This window comes from Macaca thibetana, chromosome 9, assembly GCF_024542745.1.
Source record: "Macaca thibetana thibetana isolate TM-01 chromosome 9, ASM2454274v1, whole genome shotgun sequence".
Lineage (NCBI taxonomy): Eukaryota > Metazoa > Chordata > Mammalia > Primates > Cercopithecidae > Macaca > Macaca thibetana.
The window spans coordinates 10678668-10697701 of record NC_065586.1 but is presented as its reverse complement, the minus strand read 5'-3'; the positions used below and the strand labels follow the sequence as shown (position 1 = coordinate 10697701).

Below are 19034 nucleotides of genomic sequence, written 5' to 3'. Positions count from 1 at the left end.
ATATCATGACCACTTGCTTGCCGTCATACTTTGCTTTGTAAACATCCATCCCTAATTTGTCCTTTATAAAGGAAAATAATTCCCACTTTAGCTCTCATATATGTATCATGTAATATACTCTACCAGAATTTATAAAAGGATCAATGGTTTTTCAGGTGTAGGCAACAGAAACTATGCAAGCATTTCCAGAATCCAGAGAAGGATTAGTATTGTCATATATAAATCAAAGCCTACATACATATAAGTACTATTATGAGGGAGACATTCCCAAGGGGTAAAGGACAGAGCTAGACAACAATAATTGTAGTAGGGTTCTGTTAGCATAAACTTTAACAAATACATAACGGGAATATAAAAACTTGAATATAAAATATATTCTTGAATATAAAATCTAATAGATAATTTTAAAAAACTCAGAGAAACTGGAATAATTAGTCAACTAATGTCATATGAAATATTATGAGAATGCTGTGGAGGTAAAACGATTAGATCTTCAATTCATATTCAAAACCAAAATAAATAACAGACAGAAGAGTTAAATATACAAAGTGAAGCCATAGAAAATTAGAGAAAAACATAAGGAAGGCAAATTTTTCTCTTGATAATTTCTTTTCTTGCTTTTATGTGAAAGCATTTATAAATTACAATTTTAAATAAAATACAATTATTAAAAATATAAAGAAAAGTTCACGTTTGAGTTCATAAAAATCCGTTTATCAAAAACATCATATATAACAGTAAAAATGAAAGACAAATTAAGAAATATATATGGATCTGTTAACGAGCAAAACCCTGTGGATACAATAATAGATAATACGTATGCAAAAGCCCAAATCAGAAAATGTATGGAGGAAGAAATTCAAATGAAACAATGCATATAAAAACTATCTCTGTAAGAATCAAGAAATATAAGTTAAAACAAAATGTGATATAGCGTTTTACCCATCAAACTGGTAAATGCCTTTAATTGATTATATGTAATGACACAATGAGGTACAATGAAATAGGCCCACTCATATGTGGCTGGTGTGTGTTTCAATTGCTGTCCAGAAAGCAATTTGGTAGCATGTATCAAAAATTAAAGGCAACGTTATATTTGACACAGGATTTTTATTTCTAAAAGTTTTCTTCTTAAAGGTTTATGTGCAGGATATTCATAGTAGTATTAATTATATTAATAAGCTATCAGAAGCAACTTAATGTCTCATAATTTAATGTGGGTTAAATATATATGCATATGACATATCTATAAAACTGGATACTATGGAACAATCAAAAACATGTTTTGGTGGAATGACTTTAAAAGACTTTTGAAATGAAATAACTGATCAAAGGGCACAAAACGGTACACAGAATATGATATCAATATTTTGTATTGCTACCAGGACTGTAAACTCAACTGCCCATAGTCCCCAGAGAGGAACCGTAGAGGTACTGTGGACAGGGAAGTTGTCTATTAAAATGCAACAGTATTTTTCTCTCTTGCTTTTCTAGAAACATTCAGCCGTCTTGGTCTAGCTTTCTCTTTTGCAATGATCTTTCCTCCCCACACCCATATTTCTTTCCTCTCACTCTAATTGAAGACCAGCCACAGGAAAATCTCTAGGGTAAGACAGCATAATAACTGGCAAGACAACTCAGTACCAACAAAGGGCAAGTAGGTGCGGGTGTGGCAAGAGGAGAGAGGAGCTCTCCGAAGACAGGGGCCCTAACCCAGCTCCAATTTTCCCATGCCACCGCAGACCGGAGCCCAGACAAAATGCACTGAGGTGCTTCCAGTTTTTGACTTCCAACATTCATACTTATATGTGCAAATGGAAAAAAATACTGGAAAGAGGCTGGGCGGCATGGCTCATGCCTGTAATCCTAGCACTTGGGAGGCTAAGGCGGGCAGCAGATCGCCTGAGGTCAGGAGTTCGAGATCAGCCTGGCCAACGTGGTGAAACCCCATCTGTACTAAAAATACAAAAATTAGCCGGGCGTGGTGGCGCGTGCCTGTGATCCCAGCTACTCGGGAAGGTGAGGCACGAGAATCGCTTAAATCTGAGAGGCAGAGGTTGCAGTGAGCCAAGACTGCAGCATTGCACTCCAGCCTGGGTGACAAAGCGAGAATCTGTCTTAAAAAAAAAAAAAAAAAGATGGAAAGAAATATACAAAAGTGATACAATTATTGGTACAATGTCAATCATTGAATTTTATTTTCTTTATACCTTTCCTTATTTACTATGTTCTTTCCATATATTTCTTTCTATAATCAGAAAACCAGGACTATTCTCATATTCTATTTAGTCATCCTTTTAGGAGGTACAAAGTAGTTTTAGAAAAAAAAAAAAGGTCCTATTTTGAAGTTTGCCTCTGACCTTCTATTTTGAAATATATCCACACAGCTACATTCTTATAGACTGTTGTTATTTGTACAAACATTTCTTACTCATCTGAAGCTTCTTTGAAAAGCAGGGCTTCAAAAATGTGTCTAATTTTTCTCCCTTATGGCTTGCACTAATCATTTTTGGCCTCGTTTTCAGCAAATCATATCTACTGTCTTCAAGTATTTCTAGGTGATGTTAAGCAATTTTCTAATCTAGTGGTAGAGTTTATTGATGATACGATTTTGACAGTTCACTGGCCAAAGTGTCTTTTATTATATAAAATATTAGGACATTCCATAATGATTTGAATCAGCATGGCTTTGGAAGCAGAAAAGAAGGCTTTAAGGTTTACGCTAGCACTGCCATGCCATCTCTGGGACACATGCTCCTCTGGATAGTCACCTTACAAATGGGGATTAAAAAAAGAAAGGGGAATATAGAATGTAGCCAAGCAGTGCAGCACTCGATCTAGGAAAAAAGAATGTAACAAGCTCAGCTGATTGAGGGTAATGATAAAATAACTGGGAAAAACTACAGAGCCCTGTCTTTATGTAGGGACAAAGAATGCTTTTCACAAAGCTCAAAATGAATTAATTACAGAAGCACTGCTGTACACGGACAATAATCTTTATATACCTCCGCCTCCGGGTATCTGCTGTTTAAAGGCTAAGGTTTCCTGAAAAACAAGCTTGTTCTGACCATTTCTCTCCTGTTTATAAAGCTTGCGTTTTATGAAAATTGGGAAACCAGAGAGAAAAAGCTTTAGTTCACTTTTAACCAGCCGTTGTTTTTTTCTAATTTCTCTGTTTTACTCTAAGCATGTTCTGTTTTTAAAAGTATTAAATGAAAAATGAAAATTGATGATAGCATAAAAACAACTATATCCTAGCTATTAGGCCAGCATTACTGGACCAGAAAACATTATAATTCAGTTTCAAAAAAGGCTTGATATAACCTTTAAAATAAGAGTTTGTGTGTGTGTGTGTGTGTGTGTGTGTGTGTGATATCAAACCTTAAGGGCTTTCTTCCCACTGAAGCATTAAAAAGTGAGAATTCTGATTTCTAGTTGACAATGTTTCAATGAATATGTCACTTTATAATTACAAATGCAAGGGAGGAACTTTTTGTAACTGAATATTTAACACATATTAAAGTTCTAACGCACACCACATAATTTTTGTCTGAGATTGTCTCTGAAGTGGGTATCTCAAATCATTCATGTGAAAACTCAAAATAATTTTCTGAGATGAGTTCACTATGAAAACAGGGATATGACCCGCTGCCCTGTAGCTTTTCCTTCCCTGCACTCCTGTGTGTGTGTGTGTGTGTGTGTGTGTGTCTACGTGTGTGTTTTCATAACATAATCCTTATAGGCAAATAAAGATTAAAAGGAGTAGACGGTAAATATTTCCTGTAGAGGCAGGAGGTAGAGAATGGTTAAATTCACTGTCTTTCAAATTTTCACTTTGTTTAATTCTAGAACACTTCTGATTCCTGTGGCAGCTCTTCCAGTGAGATGGTAGACCACCTCAGGATGGAAATGTATTTCTTCACCCCTTTCTCTACTTCCCTGTGACCTCCTGCAAATAAGGTGAGGCTGTTTATTTTCTCACTTGATTTCCCTTCTTTGAGTTGAATCACAGAATGTAGCAAACTTGTAATAGCAGATTGAGAAATATAGAACTATTTCAAGGGTTTCTGGTTTATAACTTCCTTTTAAAAGAATTAACCCTTTCTAGGAATTCTTTTTTTTTTTCAAATGGATCACAAGGTGATCCTGATCTGTATTGGCCTATTGGGTGCCTTCCTGATATGGTAGCCCAGGGTCAATTTTTATTGCCTCCTGTAGATACCCAAGACCAGAAATCGATAGGTATAGAGAGTCCAAAGGAGATTTCTCTTCATGATAACCCTTAATGTGGGCATTATCTCATGTAACGCTCACAGAAGCACGATGAGGCATGTATTGTTTCTGTGTCACTGAGGAAATGAACACATAGCTAAAGCAGCCCTGCCCGGTAGGCGGTGGCACAATTGTGAGCAATTCCAGCTCCTGTGTGGCTCACTCCAGAGCCAGTGCTTTACCAGAGGTTTTCAATCTTGGTCTAGAGCTTTTGTTTTATTTATTTATTTTTCCAGTTTTGGAGGTTCCACTTGCAGAAAACGTTTCTTTTTACATTAGTTTTTTTTTTTTTTTCTAATGGACAAATAAACATGATATATATTTATGACGTACATCCTGATGTTTTGATATACGTATGCATTGTGGAATGGCTAAATCAAGCCCATTAACATATCTATTGCCTCACATGCTTTGCATTCTTTTGTGGTGAGAACACTTAAATCCTACACTCTCAGCAATTTTCAAGTGTAAGAGACATTGAATACATTTACTATAGTCACCACGTTGTGCAATGAACCTCTTGAACTTCTTTCTCCTAACTGAAGTTTTGTGTCCTTTGACGAACTTCTCTCCAATTTCTTCCCCCATCCCTCCCATTCTCTAGTAACCATCCTTCTACTCTCTGCTTCTATGAGATGGTTTTCTGTGGATTCCACATATAAGGGAGACCATGCAGTGTCTTTCTGTGCCTGGCTTACTTCACTTAACATAATGTCCTCCAGGTTCATCTATGTTGTCACAAAGGACAGGATCTCCTTCTTTTTTTAAGGTTAAATAGTATTCCCGTGTGTGTGTGTGTGTGTGTGTGTGTGTGTGTGTGTGTGCATGTATGCCACATTTTAAAAATCCATTTATCTGTTGTTTGACACTGAGGTGGACTCCGTATCTTGGTTATTGTGAATTGGGCTGAAATGAACATGGGAGAGCAGATCTCTCTTCAACATATTGATTTTATTTCCTTTGGATATATACCCAGTAGTGGGATTGCTGGATCATATCATAATTCTGTCTGGGCTGGGAGCTTTTAAAATTCCAATGTCCATGGCACACTCCAGACAATATTGGGAATCTCAGAGGCTGGCACCCAGGCATCAGTATTATTTAAAACTTCCAGGTGATGCTGATGTAAAGGGTGGGTTGAGTGCCACCGCATTACATGGATTCCTTATTTCTTTTTTTTTTTTTTTTTTTTTTTTTTGAAACGGAGTCTCGCTCTGTAGCCCAGGCTGGAGTGCAGTGGCCGGATCTCAGCTCACTGCAAGCTCCGCCTCCCGGGTTCACGCCATTCTCCGGCCTCAGCCTCCCGAGTAGCTGGGACTACAGGCGCTGCCACCTCGCCCGGCTATTTTTTGTATTTCTTAGTAGAGACGGGCTTTCACCGTGTTAGCCAGGATGGTCTCGATCTCCTGACCTCGTGATCCGCCCATCTCGGCCTCCCAAAGTGCTGGGATTACAGGCTTGAGCCACCGCGCCCGGCCTGGATTCCTTATTTCTTATTGATCACCATGAAGAATCAAGATGAGGATTGGCTGTAACTCAAACTTGGGTGAAATGCATATGGATGGAATTTTATGCATATTCATCTTACATTTGACAGTAATCTTTCATAATGCAAATGTAGTGGAATTTGACTTGTAAAAGGTAAAACTATATAATTAGGCACTTTCAACTGTAGCATTTTCTATTGTAACTGAGCACTTTGGTTGCAGATATTCATGGATCCAAGCCTACCTATGTGAGGTCTGGCAGTAGAGGTGAGGCCATGTGGAAGGTAGGTTGCAAACCCTGTCAGCCTCCTGTACAGGTGATGATATGGACAGGAGATAGGGAAATACCAGGTAGAAGAGGGCAGTTACCCAGCAAAGGCCCCACCCTCAAAACAGGAATCCTCTGGCCCTCAATGGGAACAGGCATTCCTGTTTTTGTGCCCAAAAGTTGCCTTTTGACCCACCACACCTCCCTATCCTGTATTCATATAAACCCCAAATTGCTGGTTCCACAAGGAGACACCAACAGAAGAGCAGAATAACAGCACAATGGTGTGGCAGAGAGAAGAGAAGAGTGTCTGAATGTTGACAAGAGTTTGGCTGCGGATGGGCAGAGAGGAGATTAGCTGCTAGATGGTCACACTGTAGTGGAAGATGGTTTTCCCACTCCATCCCCCTTCCAGCTCCCCATCCATCTCACCAAGAGCCAACTACACCACTCAATAAAACCTTACATTCATTTTTCATCAAGTCTGTGTGTGACCTGATTCTTCCTGGATGCTGGACAAGGACTTGCGTATCAGGAGGGCACTGAGCTGGTTAACACTTAAGCTGTTCATGGACAACAAGGCTAGCACTGTAACACACCCACTGGGGCTTCGGGAGTCATAGACACCCACCCCTAGATGCTGCCATGGGGCTGGAACCAGGGGTGCTCATCCCGGCTCTTACACCTGCCCATCTGTGTGCTCCCCAATCTGTAAGGAGTTTAAGCACACACAGCGCCAGAACAAATGAGCCACATCCATTGCTCATCCTGCAAGAGGGTTCAGGGAACTCTCCCATTTCAGTGAGATGGGTTGAAATGTGTTTAGTTGAATCTATCTGGAGCCATCTAAACTTCAGAAATAAAACCCCAATTGACTCAAAGTCAGCGAGTTAGAGGTCATGACCTCCAGTTCTTTTTTTTTTTTGAGATGGAGTCTTGCTCTATTGCCGGGCTGGAGTGCAGTGGCACGATCTCGGCATACTGCAAGCTCTGCCTCCTGGGTTTAAGCGATTCTCCTGCCTCAGCCTCCTGAGTAGCTGGGACTAGAGGTGTGTGCCGCCACGCCCAGCCACTTTTTTTCGTATTTTTAATAGAGACAGGGTTTCACCATGTCGCCAGGATGGTCTCAATCTCTTGACGCCGTGATCTGCCCACCTCGGCCTCCCAAAGTGCTGGGATGACAGGTATGAGCCACTGCGCCCAGCCCCATGACCTGCAGTTCGTATTTTGTTTGAGAGCACCCCTGCTTGGAGCCTGAAGATTGTTGCTTTAGAACTTCAACTGCAGAGCATTCAGGACTTCTGGAAATAATATTGCATTCATTTTCTGGGGCCAATGTTACAAAGTCCCACAAACTGATTGCCTTGAAAACAGAATTTTACTGTCTCATAGTTCTGGAGGCTGGAAGTCTAAGATCAAGGTGTCGGTATTGGCAGGATTGGTTCCTTCTGAGGCTGTGAGGGAGAATCTGTTCTGCCATTCTCTGAGCTTCTGGTAGCCTCAGGCATCCCTTGGTTTGTAGATGGTCATCTCCTTTGTGGGTTCTCCCTCTGCACTTTCCCTTTGTATCCTCCTGTGCCTGTACCTGCCTCTGTGTTCAAATTCTCCCTTTTGCTAAGGACACAGTCATATTGGATTAGGGCTCATCCTAATAACCTCAACTCCTGCATCTGCAAAGACTCTACTTCAAATAAGATCACATTCACAGATACCTTGAGTCAGGACTTCAGTAGCATCCTGGGGTACTCATTTCAGCCCATAACAACTCTTTTCTGCCACTCGAAAGAATTCAGGACTAACCAGGAAGAGTGAAAACCCTTCATGAGAGGAAATTTCTTAAGGTTTCTGATAAAAGAGATACATCCTACCTTAAACCTATATAGGATTTTACAGACTATAAAACACATTCATGATCCTCATAGTAGCCTTTCAAATCTACTAAATACATTTATATTCAGAACGTTTAATTGAACACTTTGAGGTCACATTCATAAGGGAGGGTCCATGGCTGAACTTTAGTCATACAATCCCATTCATGTTTACTGCTGTCCCCAAATAAATGAGCAGTCCAGTCTGACTCATCACAGACCAGGGGGCATGATGGCTGAGAAACCTCAGACTAACCTAGCTGACATCACAAAGAACCTGAAAGGTCTGCTCACAAGAAAGCAAAAGAAGGTGAATAAATCCTCCTTCAGAAAGTGGCGCATTCAGGATGAGATGCTGAGGAAGAAAGGAAAACGCAATGCTACCACTTGGTGGGCTTTCCATAAAGATTGTTTATTGGCAGTGGGGGAAGGACACTGTGATGGTTAATTTTGTGTTAACTACACTGGGCTATGGGGTGCCCAGATTAAACATTGTTTTGGGTACATTTGTGAAGGTGTTTCCAGATGAGCTTAGCATTTGAATGAGTGAACTTGATTCAAAGCAGATGGCTCTTCCCAATGTATATGGTCATCATCCAGTCCATTGAAGGCTCGACTAGAACAAAAAGGCAGAGGAAGGAGGAATTTGCCCCCTTTCTTTCTGCCTGATTGAGCTGGGACATCTCGTCTCCTCTTCTGCCACACACTGGGATTTATACCAACAGCTCTCCCAGGTTCTCTGTCCTTGAACTGAATTTAACTTTCCTCAAAACCACCAGCTTTCCTGGGATGCCAGCTCACTGCTGGCAGATCTTGGGACTTTTCTGTCTTTATAATTGCATGAACCAATTTCTCATAGTAAATCTCTTCCTATATATAGTTGTCCCTTGGGATCCACAGGGGGTTAGTTCCAGGACCCCCATGAATACCAAAACTGGAGGATGCTGAAATTCCTTCCTTAAAATGGTATAATATTTTCATATAAGTTACGTAATCCTCCCTTATACTTTAAATCATCTCTCAATTACTTAAAATACCGAATACAATGTAAATGCTATGTAAATAGTTGTTAAACTATTGCTTTTAAAATGTATATTATTTTTATTGCTGTATTATTACTTTTTATTTTAATCATTTTAGAATGTTTTTGATTCATGGTTGGTTGAATCCACAGTTGTAGTATGGATACAGAGAGGTGACTGTATATAGGCATGTGTCACTTAATGATGGGGATACATTCTGAGAAGTGTGTCTGTACATGATTTCATCATTGTGGGACCAGCACAGAGTATACTTACACAAACCTAGATGGTAGAGCCTAATACACACCTAGGCTACTGATATGGTTTGGTTGTGTCCCCACCCAAATCTCATCTTGAATTGTAGTTCCCATAATCCCCATGTGTCATGGGAGGGGCCTGGTGGGAGGTAACTGAATCATGGAGGCAGGTTTTTCTTGTGCTGTTCTCATGATAGTGAGTAAGTCTCATGAGATCTGATGATTTTATAAAGGGCAGTTCCCCTGCACACACTCTCCAGCCTCCATGCCTCCATGTAAGATGTGCCTTTGCTCCTCCTTCACCTTCTGCCATGATTGTGAGGCCTTTCCAGCTATGTGGAACTGTGAGTCCATTAAACATTCTTTCCTTTATAAATTACCCAGTCTTGGGTATGTCTTTATTTGCAGCATGAGAACAGACTAATACAGCTACAACCTGTATAAAATGTTACCGTACCAAATACTATAGGCAATCGTAACACAATGCTAAGTATTTGTGTATCTAAATGTATTTAAACATAGAAAAGGTAAAAACATGGCATTATAATCTGATGGGGTCACTCATATATGTGGTCTGTTGTTGACCAAAATGCTATTATGTGGTGCATGACTGTATGTACTATTGCTTCTCTTTCACTGGAGATCACTGATTAATACAGACGCTGAAGACTACTGCTTTGTTGGTAAGTGGGTTCATTTTTACAATGTGCTTTCTTTGTGCAATTATTTGCTTTTTTAGCATTTCTGTGATGACTTAAAAAGAGTAGAATGTTTTATCAACAAGGCATGTTGCTTTTTGAAACCCACTGAGCCCCAAGTAAAGTAGTTGCTCAGTCTGTAATAAACCCAACTTAATACTCATTGGCATGTTAATTAGAGTTGTGCTGATGTGTAGGATTCTAGACAATGATGTCAAATACAAACCCCTGCAAATACCAGAGGCTGTAACTATACAAGCCCCTTGGCTTTAGAAGTGTTTCCCTCTGTTTGCCAGGCACAGTGGCTTATGCCTGTAATCCCAGCACTTTGGGAGGCCAAGGCAGGTGAATCACAAGGTCAAGCAATTGAGACCATCCTGGACAACGTGGTAAAAACCTGTCTCTACTAAAAATACAAAAATTAGCTGGCCGTGGTGGCAGGTGCCTGTAATCCCAGCTACTCGGGAGGCTGAGGCAGGAGAATCGCTTCAACCCAGGAGGTGGAGGTTGCAGTGAGCTGAGATAGTGCCACTGCACTCCAGCCCGACGACAGAGCGAGGCTCTGTCTCAAAACAAACAAACAAACAAGCAAAGAAGTGTTTCCCTCTGTTATCACTGTCACAGATTAGGATGGAAAGAAGTCTCTTGAATTTACCAGGATGTACTGCTAATCTGGCAACACCAAGAAGCACTGAGCACCTATCTTCTTCTTTAAAATGCCTAGAGTAAGTGCCTCCAGGAATCCTTAATTCTTATTCTTGCCAAATAGTCATATGCACAGAATTGAGGGAGATTAGTGAGCTCTATAAAATGGTTATTTGGCTCTGACTCCATATTAAAACAATACAAAACAACAGAGAATTCGAATCATATCAGATATCCAAGTATATGATTGAAAATGTACTTTTTTCAAAGAAAGTGTGGGCTATTCCTGTTAGGAAAAACACAATAATACACAACACAAAACCCTCTACTGTCAGAAATATCAGAACTTAAAGTGAACAGAAAAGTTATTAGAACCCACTAGTCTATCTCTCCCTTTCCATGTTACCTGCAATACATCCCTAACCCCCATCACTGAACTCCCAGTCCCACCCAAAACTTTCTGCAGTGATCCATCCACTGATCTGATACGTCTTTAGGTCTCTGGGAGTTATTTCATACCTAGAAAGTGTTTTTTTTTTTTTTTTTTTTTAAATAGCTTTCAGATCAATGAGTTCATTTTATAGAAAAAGAAATTAAGATATGGAGGGAAAATTTAGATCTGTGATTCTCAATACTGACTGCACTTTAGAATTTCTTGGGGAAGCATTTTAAAAATACCAGTGCCTGGGCTGCATCCCAGAATATTTGATTTCAGATCTCTTGAGATGAGGCCATGAGCATCTCCTTTAAAAAATATCTCCTCAGATGAATATGGTGCAGATCGAGGCAGAAAAACCCTTCGCTGGATGTTCATGGTCATCAGAACTAGAGCTAATGCTCCATAGCTAGAAAGTTTTCCACAGCCACAGGGAGTGAGGGAGACGGAGCCAGGAGAAAGGAGAAAAGGAAAAGAAAAAATAAAGAGGAAGGAGAACGAAGGGTGGAGAATCAGGAAGGTTTGTCAAGGTGCAATCAATGGGGCCCAAGAAAGAAGACATTTGCTGCTCCTCTGATCGGGCCCTGACTTGAGTAAAGTTTTTACATGTGCAAAGTGCAGGGTCCCCATATTTAGTCCTTACACCACACCAAACATATGTTGCATTAAGTGACGGTGCACAACAAGCCTGTGTTAGGGAAAGTAGGGCAAAGCTAGCTTGAAATTTCTGGCTCCTGAGTTTTGAAACTATTCTTTAAACCTTGGAGATATGCTGTTACATAAGAGGGTCAAATGAACACAGTGTGTGAGCTGTAATCCATTCTGCAAACGTAAGTCATGGAGAGATGATAAGGAGGCGGGAAAGGGTGAATAGAAAAAGACCAACTCACACTTGGTCAAATGCCCACTACCTGTTAAGTTCTTTGTAAATACCTTCTCCTAAGGCCCCCATCTTTGTTCTTTTTCTGTTGGCCTTCAGCGGAGATAGTGTATCAATTCATTAGTTAGGTCTGATTGCAGGATCCAAATGGGTGTCAAGACCGGCTGTCTACCTCCACATCTAAGCTCAAATGTCACATCCTCCATGCCTTCCTGGACTCCCACCACAAGTTTTAGTTGTTTCTTCCTGCAGTCCTGTTGCACCATATATGTACCTGGACTACAACCCACTGTTTCCTAGTTACCTGTGCCCAGCAGACTGAGATTCTCAGAGTTCTTAATTATGGCAAATTTTTGGTCTTAAAAATTTATTCATTTTTTACATATATATATATATATATATATATATATTTTTTTTTTTTTTTTTTTTTTTTTTGAGACGAAGTCTCACTCTGTCGCCCGGGCTGGAGTGCAGTGGCTGGATCTCAGCTCACTGCAAGCTCCGCCTCCCGGGTTCACGCCATTCTCCTGCCTCAGCCTCCCGAGTAGCTGGGACTACAGGCGCCCGCCACCTCGCCCGGCTAGTTTTTTGTATTTTTTAGTAGAGACGGGGTTTCACCGTTTTAGCCAGGATGGTCTTAATCTCCTGACCTCGTGATCCGCCCGTCTCGGCCTCCCAAAGTGCTGGGATTACAGGCTTGAGCCACCGCGCCCGGCCCATTTTTTACATATATTTATCGATCATTCATTATTAACGAGAATCAATGCTATTAGCCAGCAGAAGGTATACCACCATGAGGCACTTAGAGAGTCTCCTTAGAGGCAAACAGGTAAACAGGTGATGACTCTTCAGGGTAATAAGCAGAGCAATATAAATCTCAGTTCACAACTCTGAACTCTAAGTAATACATCTCTATTTTTCTTCAATTTGACTTTATTTAGCTCCCATGTCACCAGGAAAGCTCAGTTATTTCTCAGTTAAGTCATCATTTTTCTCTCTTTTCCATGGCTTGGCCTAAGTTCTGGGAACATATCAATTTACCAAGGTTTTATAGGCAGGAGAGTCAATGGATATTTGAGCCCTCTGCACAATGCATGCATCTGCTTAGACGTCCATGCAGAAAGGCATTGAGATGCTTCATATCCTTGCTAATCTGGCCCCTCCAGGTTATAAAGGTCCCTCTCTTGGGTCATCAGATCTGTATTAAGATCCTGTCAAATCTTCCCCACCTTCACTACGCCCAAGAAAGTGGGCCCTCCAACATCCCTCGTTCCGTTTCTGGGCTTATAAATTCAACTACAGTTTTGTTGTCACGACACTGCATTCTTTCCAAAATATGGCGTACAGGTCCCCCATCTTCTGAACCTAACTGTGCCAGTGTCTGTACTTAACAGGAGACATGATTTGTTTGTTTTTAAGAATTCTTACAGGAGGTAACTCTAGGATGAGACCTGAAGTTGTCAAGTAGAAAAGGGGTGCATCTGAAGAACTGCTATAGAGGCAGAGAGAACAGCTCTGCAGGAAGTGAGAGCAAGGTGGGTAAGAAGCTGCTGAGAGTTTATTAGGGTTGGGTTTAGGGTAAGGGCCAGGGAGTGATAAGAAATCCATTTGGAGAGAGAGGTAGATAAGGGCCAGATCATGAAGAGTATGGAGTCAGGTTTGGGATTTCAGTTCATCCTCAAAGCAAAGGGGGCTAGCATAGAGGACCTCATACGGATTTCAGCAGAGGGGCAAATAATCATTTGCAGTACAGAAACATCACCCTGGCTGCACTGGAAACATGGACTAGAATGAAGAAAGACTGGAGGTGGGGAGACAAGTTGACCAAGGCTTTGACCCAGCAGCAGAGGAGAAAGATCTGAGTCAAGGCAGGGGCAGGAGAAGAGGAGAGAAGAGTGAACAGAAAGATGTCGCAAAGGCTGGACTGAGTGGCTGATGGGATGTTGAGGATGAAGAAGAGAGATGGGTGAGGTATGTTAGCTAGGATTTCAGCTTGGATAGCTTGTAACGTGATTGCATCATTCAAAACAGAAAGCAGATAAGGGGAAGCTGCTTTGACAAGATGATTATGAGTTCAGTCTGGAAAGTATTTGTTGAATTTGTAGCACCTGGGACATGCGTGTGAGGATGCACCAGGGCCAAGGTTATACATAGGCCCGGAGCATGGGACAGAGATCTGGATGGAGGTGACAATGTGGGGATCAATCGGGCAGAAGTGTATCTAAAGCCAGTGGAGTGGAAGAGGTTTCCCTGGTGTGGTCAGAGTGTAAAGTCAGGAGAAGTTAGATCCAAGAACACAATGCTGAGAGACACACTGACCACAGGGGGTGCATGGACAAGAAAGGCCACAAAAGAGATGCTGCAATTGGGAAGTGGGTGGGGCATGTGAATGAAAACCTGGAGAGATGGAGACCATGGAACTCCAGGAAAGAGAACATTTTTAAAAGAAGGGAGTGAGTGATTGGGACGTGTGGCATAGATGAGGTGTGACAATAATGCAGAGGGCGTGGCCTCCTGGAGGACGTGTTGACCTTTGTAGGTCAAGAGTGACAGCAGGAAGCCAGGTGGCTGCTGGCCAAGGAGGAAAATAACCTGAAGAAGCTGCCTTCAGATCATTTAGTGTCCCTGCTTAAAACTCCTCCCCGGGCTTCCACAAGCTGAGGGCTAGAAGGCCAAGGGCATGAGGCGATGGGAGCTGTTGCTGCCAGGGTGGTCTTGCTCTATGCATGCAGCTGGGAGTGGGGACATGGAGCACACATGAATGCTGGGGTGGCCTGCAGTGAAGTGAATCCAAACACCCATGTAGTGGACAGCCAGAACCTGTGACTGACACATGCATTGGGCTCCTATTGTCTTACTCAGCATTCCTTCTTCTGTGTTCTCATTGCTTAGACCTTAACAAATATTATACGTAATCTGGGGATGAATGGATGTTTCCATGCTTGAAAGGAACGCCTTTGGAAACCCCTGACCAGGGTAAAGCAAGGCTCCTAACGCACTGAGAACAACTGGGTGAGGGAGTACCATTTACATCTTCACGGAAGTTTTTCACCATTTCTCCAATCATTCTGCATTTTCCAGCAAGTTTCTATAGAAGTATGCTCCAACTCATTCCATTGTAAGCACAGCTTCTCTCCTGAGTACGCTAAACTCCCCAAATGCCACAACGACACGGTGCTCCGATCTTTGGAATTAATAAGCAGTGAAATGTTTGACACTGAACAAAAATTTTTATAGCTACTGAATTTCCTGTAAGGAAGTCATGGTTAGTAAACTGCACTCTTTCTGTAATACTGTGAAATGGGAGGTATTTACATTGGAGGGACGATTGCTGGTTCTTCGTATGAAGAATGTTTCTTCAAAATATTCGTATGATGTTTTGAAGTGCAGGTTTCTATTAATGATGCCTCTGTCGAGCACATCTGGTATATTTCGGAAGAGACGCTTTGGAAACACATTGAGCAGGCCCAGCTTGTAAGTGACAAGGAAACACAATGAGGGCACAGTGGAGAAATCCAAGGAAATAAGGGATTTGTAAGAAACTAGGACTAGTTTAAGTTATAATGAATGGGTATCATGTTAGAAAAAGAACATTTCCATCCTTCAGTCACCATCAGTTAAAGCAGACGTACATGGAAACCAGAATGGTCTCTTTACAAGGTTATTAAAGATTGTTTTTGTTAGCATAAAAACACTCCTCATTGGTCTCCTATCTCCGATTTGATGTTTAGAATCTAATTAGGAATTCTTACCTTGCCCTAGGAGGCCCCCGATACTCTGCCCCCGGTCTGTTTCTATGTCTCTGTCCCCTACTTTTTTTTTTTTTTTGAGACACAGTCTCTCCCTGTCATGCAGTGGCACCATCTCAGCTCACTGCAGCTTCTGCCTGCTGGGTTCAAGTGATTCTCCTGTCTCAGCCTTCCAAGTAGCTGGGATTACAGGTGTGCACATGCCCAGCTAATTTTTCTATTTTTAGTAGAGACTGGGTTTTACCATCTTGGCCAGCCTGGTTGCAAATTCCTGATCTCCAGTGATCACCTGCCTTGGCCTCCTGAACTGCTGGGATTAGAGGTGTGAGCCACCGCACCTGGCCTCCATCTCCTACTTTCTCTCTGTACCATCCAAGAGCCCTAGTGCCTTCTTGCTGTGCCTCAGACAGGCCAAGGTTGTTCCTCTGTCAGGGACTTTGCAGTGGTCCTTCCTTTCCCCAGATATTTCCAAGACCCTCTCCTCATATTCCAGGTCTTAACTAAAAAATGACCTCCTTTGGGAGGCCGAGGCAGGCGGATCATGAGGTCCGGAGATCAAGACCATCCTGTCTAACATGGTGAAACCCCGTCTCTACTAAAAATACAAAAAATAGCCGGGTGTGGTGGTGAGTGCCTGTAGTCCCAGCTACTTGGGAGGCTGAGGCAGGAAAATGGCGTGAACCTGGTGGAGCTTGCAGTGAGCTGAGATTGTGCCACTGCACTGCACTCCAGCCTGGGTGACAGAGCGAGACTCCGTCTCAAAAAACAAAAAACAAAAAAACAAACAAAAACCTCACACTGGGCACAGTGGCTCACGCCTGTAATCCCAGTACTTTGGGAGGCCGAGGCAGGTGGGTCACCTGAGATCAGGAGACCAAGACCAGCCTAGCCTAGCCAACATGGTTTAAACCTGTCTCTACTAAAAATACAAAAATTAGCTGGCATGGTGGTGCACACCTGTGATCCCAGCTACTCGGAAGGCTGAGGCAGGAGAATTGCTTGAACCTGGTAGGTGGAGGTTGTGGTGAGCCAAGATGGCACCACTGCACTCCAGCCTGGATAACAGAGTGAGACTCTGACTCAAAAAAAAAAAGAAAAAAAAATTAAATTAAATTAAAATTAATAAAATAAATAAATAAATATCACCTCTTCTGAGAGGCCTTCCCTGGGCATTCTAGAGAAAATGTCACCAGTGCCCTAAACCTGCTGGTCCCTTCTCACCACACCATTCTATTTGTATTAGTTCATTCTCACACTGCCATAAAGAAATACCTGAGGCTGCGCCATTTATAAAGAAAAGAAGTTTAATTGGCTCAGGGTTCCTCAGGCTGCGCAGGAAGCACTGCGCCATCTGCTTGGCTTCTGGGGAGGCCACGGGAAACTTACAGTTATCGCGGAAGGCAAGGGGAAGCCAGCACATCTCACATGGCAGGAGCGAGCGGGGCAGGGAGGAAAGAAGGTGCCACATACTTTTAAACAACCAGATCTCATGAGAACTCTATCATGAGAATGGCACCGAAGGGATGGTGCTAAACCATTCATGAAGGATCCACCCCCATGATCCATTCACCTCCCACCATGTCCCACCTCCAACACTGGGGATTACAACTGAACATGAAGTTTGGGTGGACACACAAATCCAAACCATATCCCCCATACCACCCTGTTTTAGCTGCTTCATAGTGCACGGCTGCCCCTACATGGGCACATTCACTGATTTGTCTCTGTTTGCCATGTGCTTCCCTCTATCCATGAAGGCTCCTTGAAGTCAGAGGCCCCATCTCTCGTGTTTAGAATTGTATTTCCAGTACCTAGAACACTGATGAGTGAATGCTCAATACATATTTCTCTGCTGATGGAAAGAAATCCTTTACAGAAATCTCTTAAGGAAGTCACCAGGCAGCATAAAGGGCCTGATTCAGATTTGGGACGAGTCTCCAGCAGCAGCAATCCTGGCCTTTTCTCTCCATGACAGTAGAAAATATCAAGTATGGAAATGGTGGGGAATTGTTTTGCCGTGAATATTGGGAAGATAATGATGGGAGGATAATGACGAACCCCTCACTCATTGACTCAGACCCTAACTTGCAAATATTCACATTGCAACTAGGCAGCAGTGTTTATCGCAAAGGTTTGCTTAGCAAATTAAAAGGAAGGAGCAGTGGGTCTGGGCCACGGGAAGAAGGAAGGGAAGAGAGAACCTTCAGAGACAGGGAAAAGGTCAAGGTTGAGAGATTAAAAAATCCCAGAACTGTGGAGCATGGAGGACTGGGCTTTGAAAAATACTCCCAGAGTTTCCAGTTTATCTGGTCTAAAGGATTTGCATTTTTAGAAAAGTCCCGCAGGTAATTCTAACATACAGCCAGGGTTGAAATACCACTCAAATCAAAGAACAAATGTAGTCAGATATACCCAGTTAAAGCTCAGCACGTGTGTCAAATAGTCAGTCTTATATTTTTTTCCAGTGGCTTATTTTTACCCATACAACATGCTAAGCTTTAAATCAAAGGACCGTGCTAATATATGTATAAATGCCTATAGGAATTTTGAATGTTATAATTAAATCAAACCACTGGAAATAATGTTGGAGCCTAAACCACAACACAAAGCAAAAGGATTTCAGCTGACGTGATTGGGTTTGAAAAGTTACAGAAGAATTTCTCATTTTCCGTTTTCAAAGCTTTTTGTTTGTATCTATATCAATGCCTACAGTGATGGGCTATTTAGACAGTCATGCTCGGGCACATGTAACACAATAATCCCCTTGAAAAATCTTAAAAGGTGGGTCAATATAAAAGGTGAGGGGTTATTTTTCCCTCCCCTGTTTCATACCCTTCCTTAGAAATCAACACCGTATTTGTGTTTAAAGAGATGTCCTATATATTTTTACTCCAAGTGGCAGATCCTGTTTACTGAATAAGGGCTAAATCAGCGTGTCAGGGAGTTGAAATTACCTTATGCTGTCCCCCCAATTCAAATGTGACAATATACATCTTTAAAGGTATACATTTAAATGAAATGTTATTCATGCACTAAATTTTCTTCTACTGTATAGAAATTAAAAGCAACATTTCTCTGGCCTAGAGCTAAGATTTTATGACTCCCATGGTATTCTCTTTTTTATCTTGATTTTTAAAGATGTTCAAATAAGTGAGTTTTCTTTTTACTTGACACATTTTCACATATGTTGCCTTGATCTTTCACATCTTTTACCCATATGGGAGCCTTCCTAGGAAATAAAGAATCTGTATTTAATTATCTCATGGGGACAATTTAAAGGGAAATCTTGAGTTTCTCCTCTATAGCTCTGCCTTAAGGAGGAATAAGAAGAAATGGTGAACCTACAGCTTTTGGCTGTTGATGGAGCTTTCTCACCGTTCCCTCTGTGATAGCACCAAGCCCACCTGTTCACTTGGGCACATCCCAAGCTCAATGACTCAGACCCTAATTTG

At 41.8% G+C, this 19034-nt stretch overlaps 1 protein-coding gene and 1 pseudogene across 1 annotated transcript in view; one reads left to right on the top strand and one right to left on the bottom strand.

Moving 5' to 3' along the window:
- The window catches only part of CELF2 (CUGBP Elav-like family member 2), an 866203-nt gene that overhangs the window by 548172 nt on the left and 298997 nt on the right, over positions 1–19034 (bottom strand). The window lies entirely within an intron of this gene.
- Positions 14591–15039, top strand: LOC126962196 (ORM1-like protein 1; annotated as a pseudogene).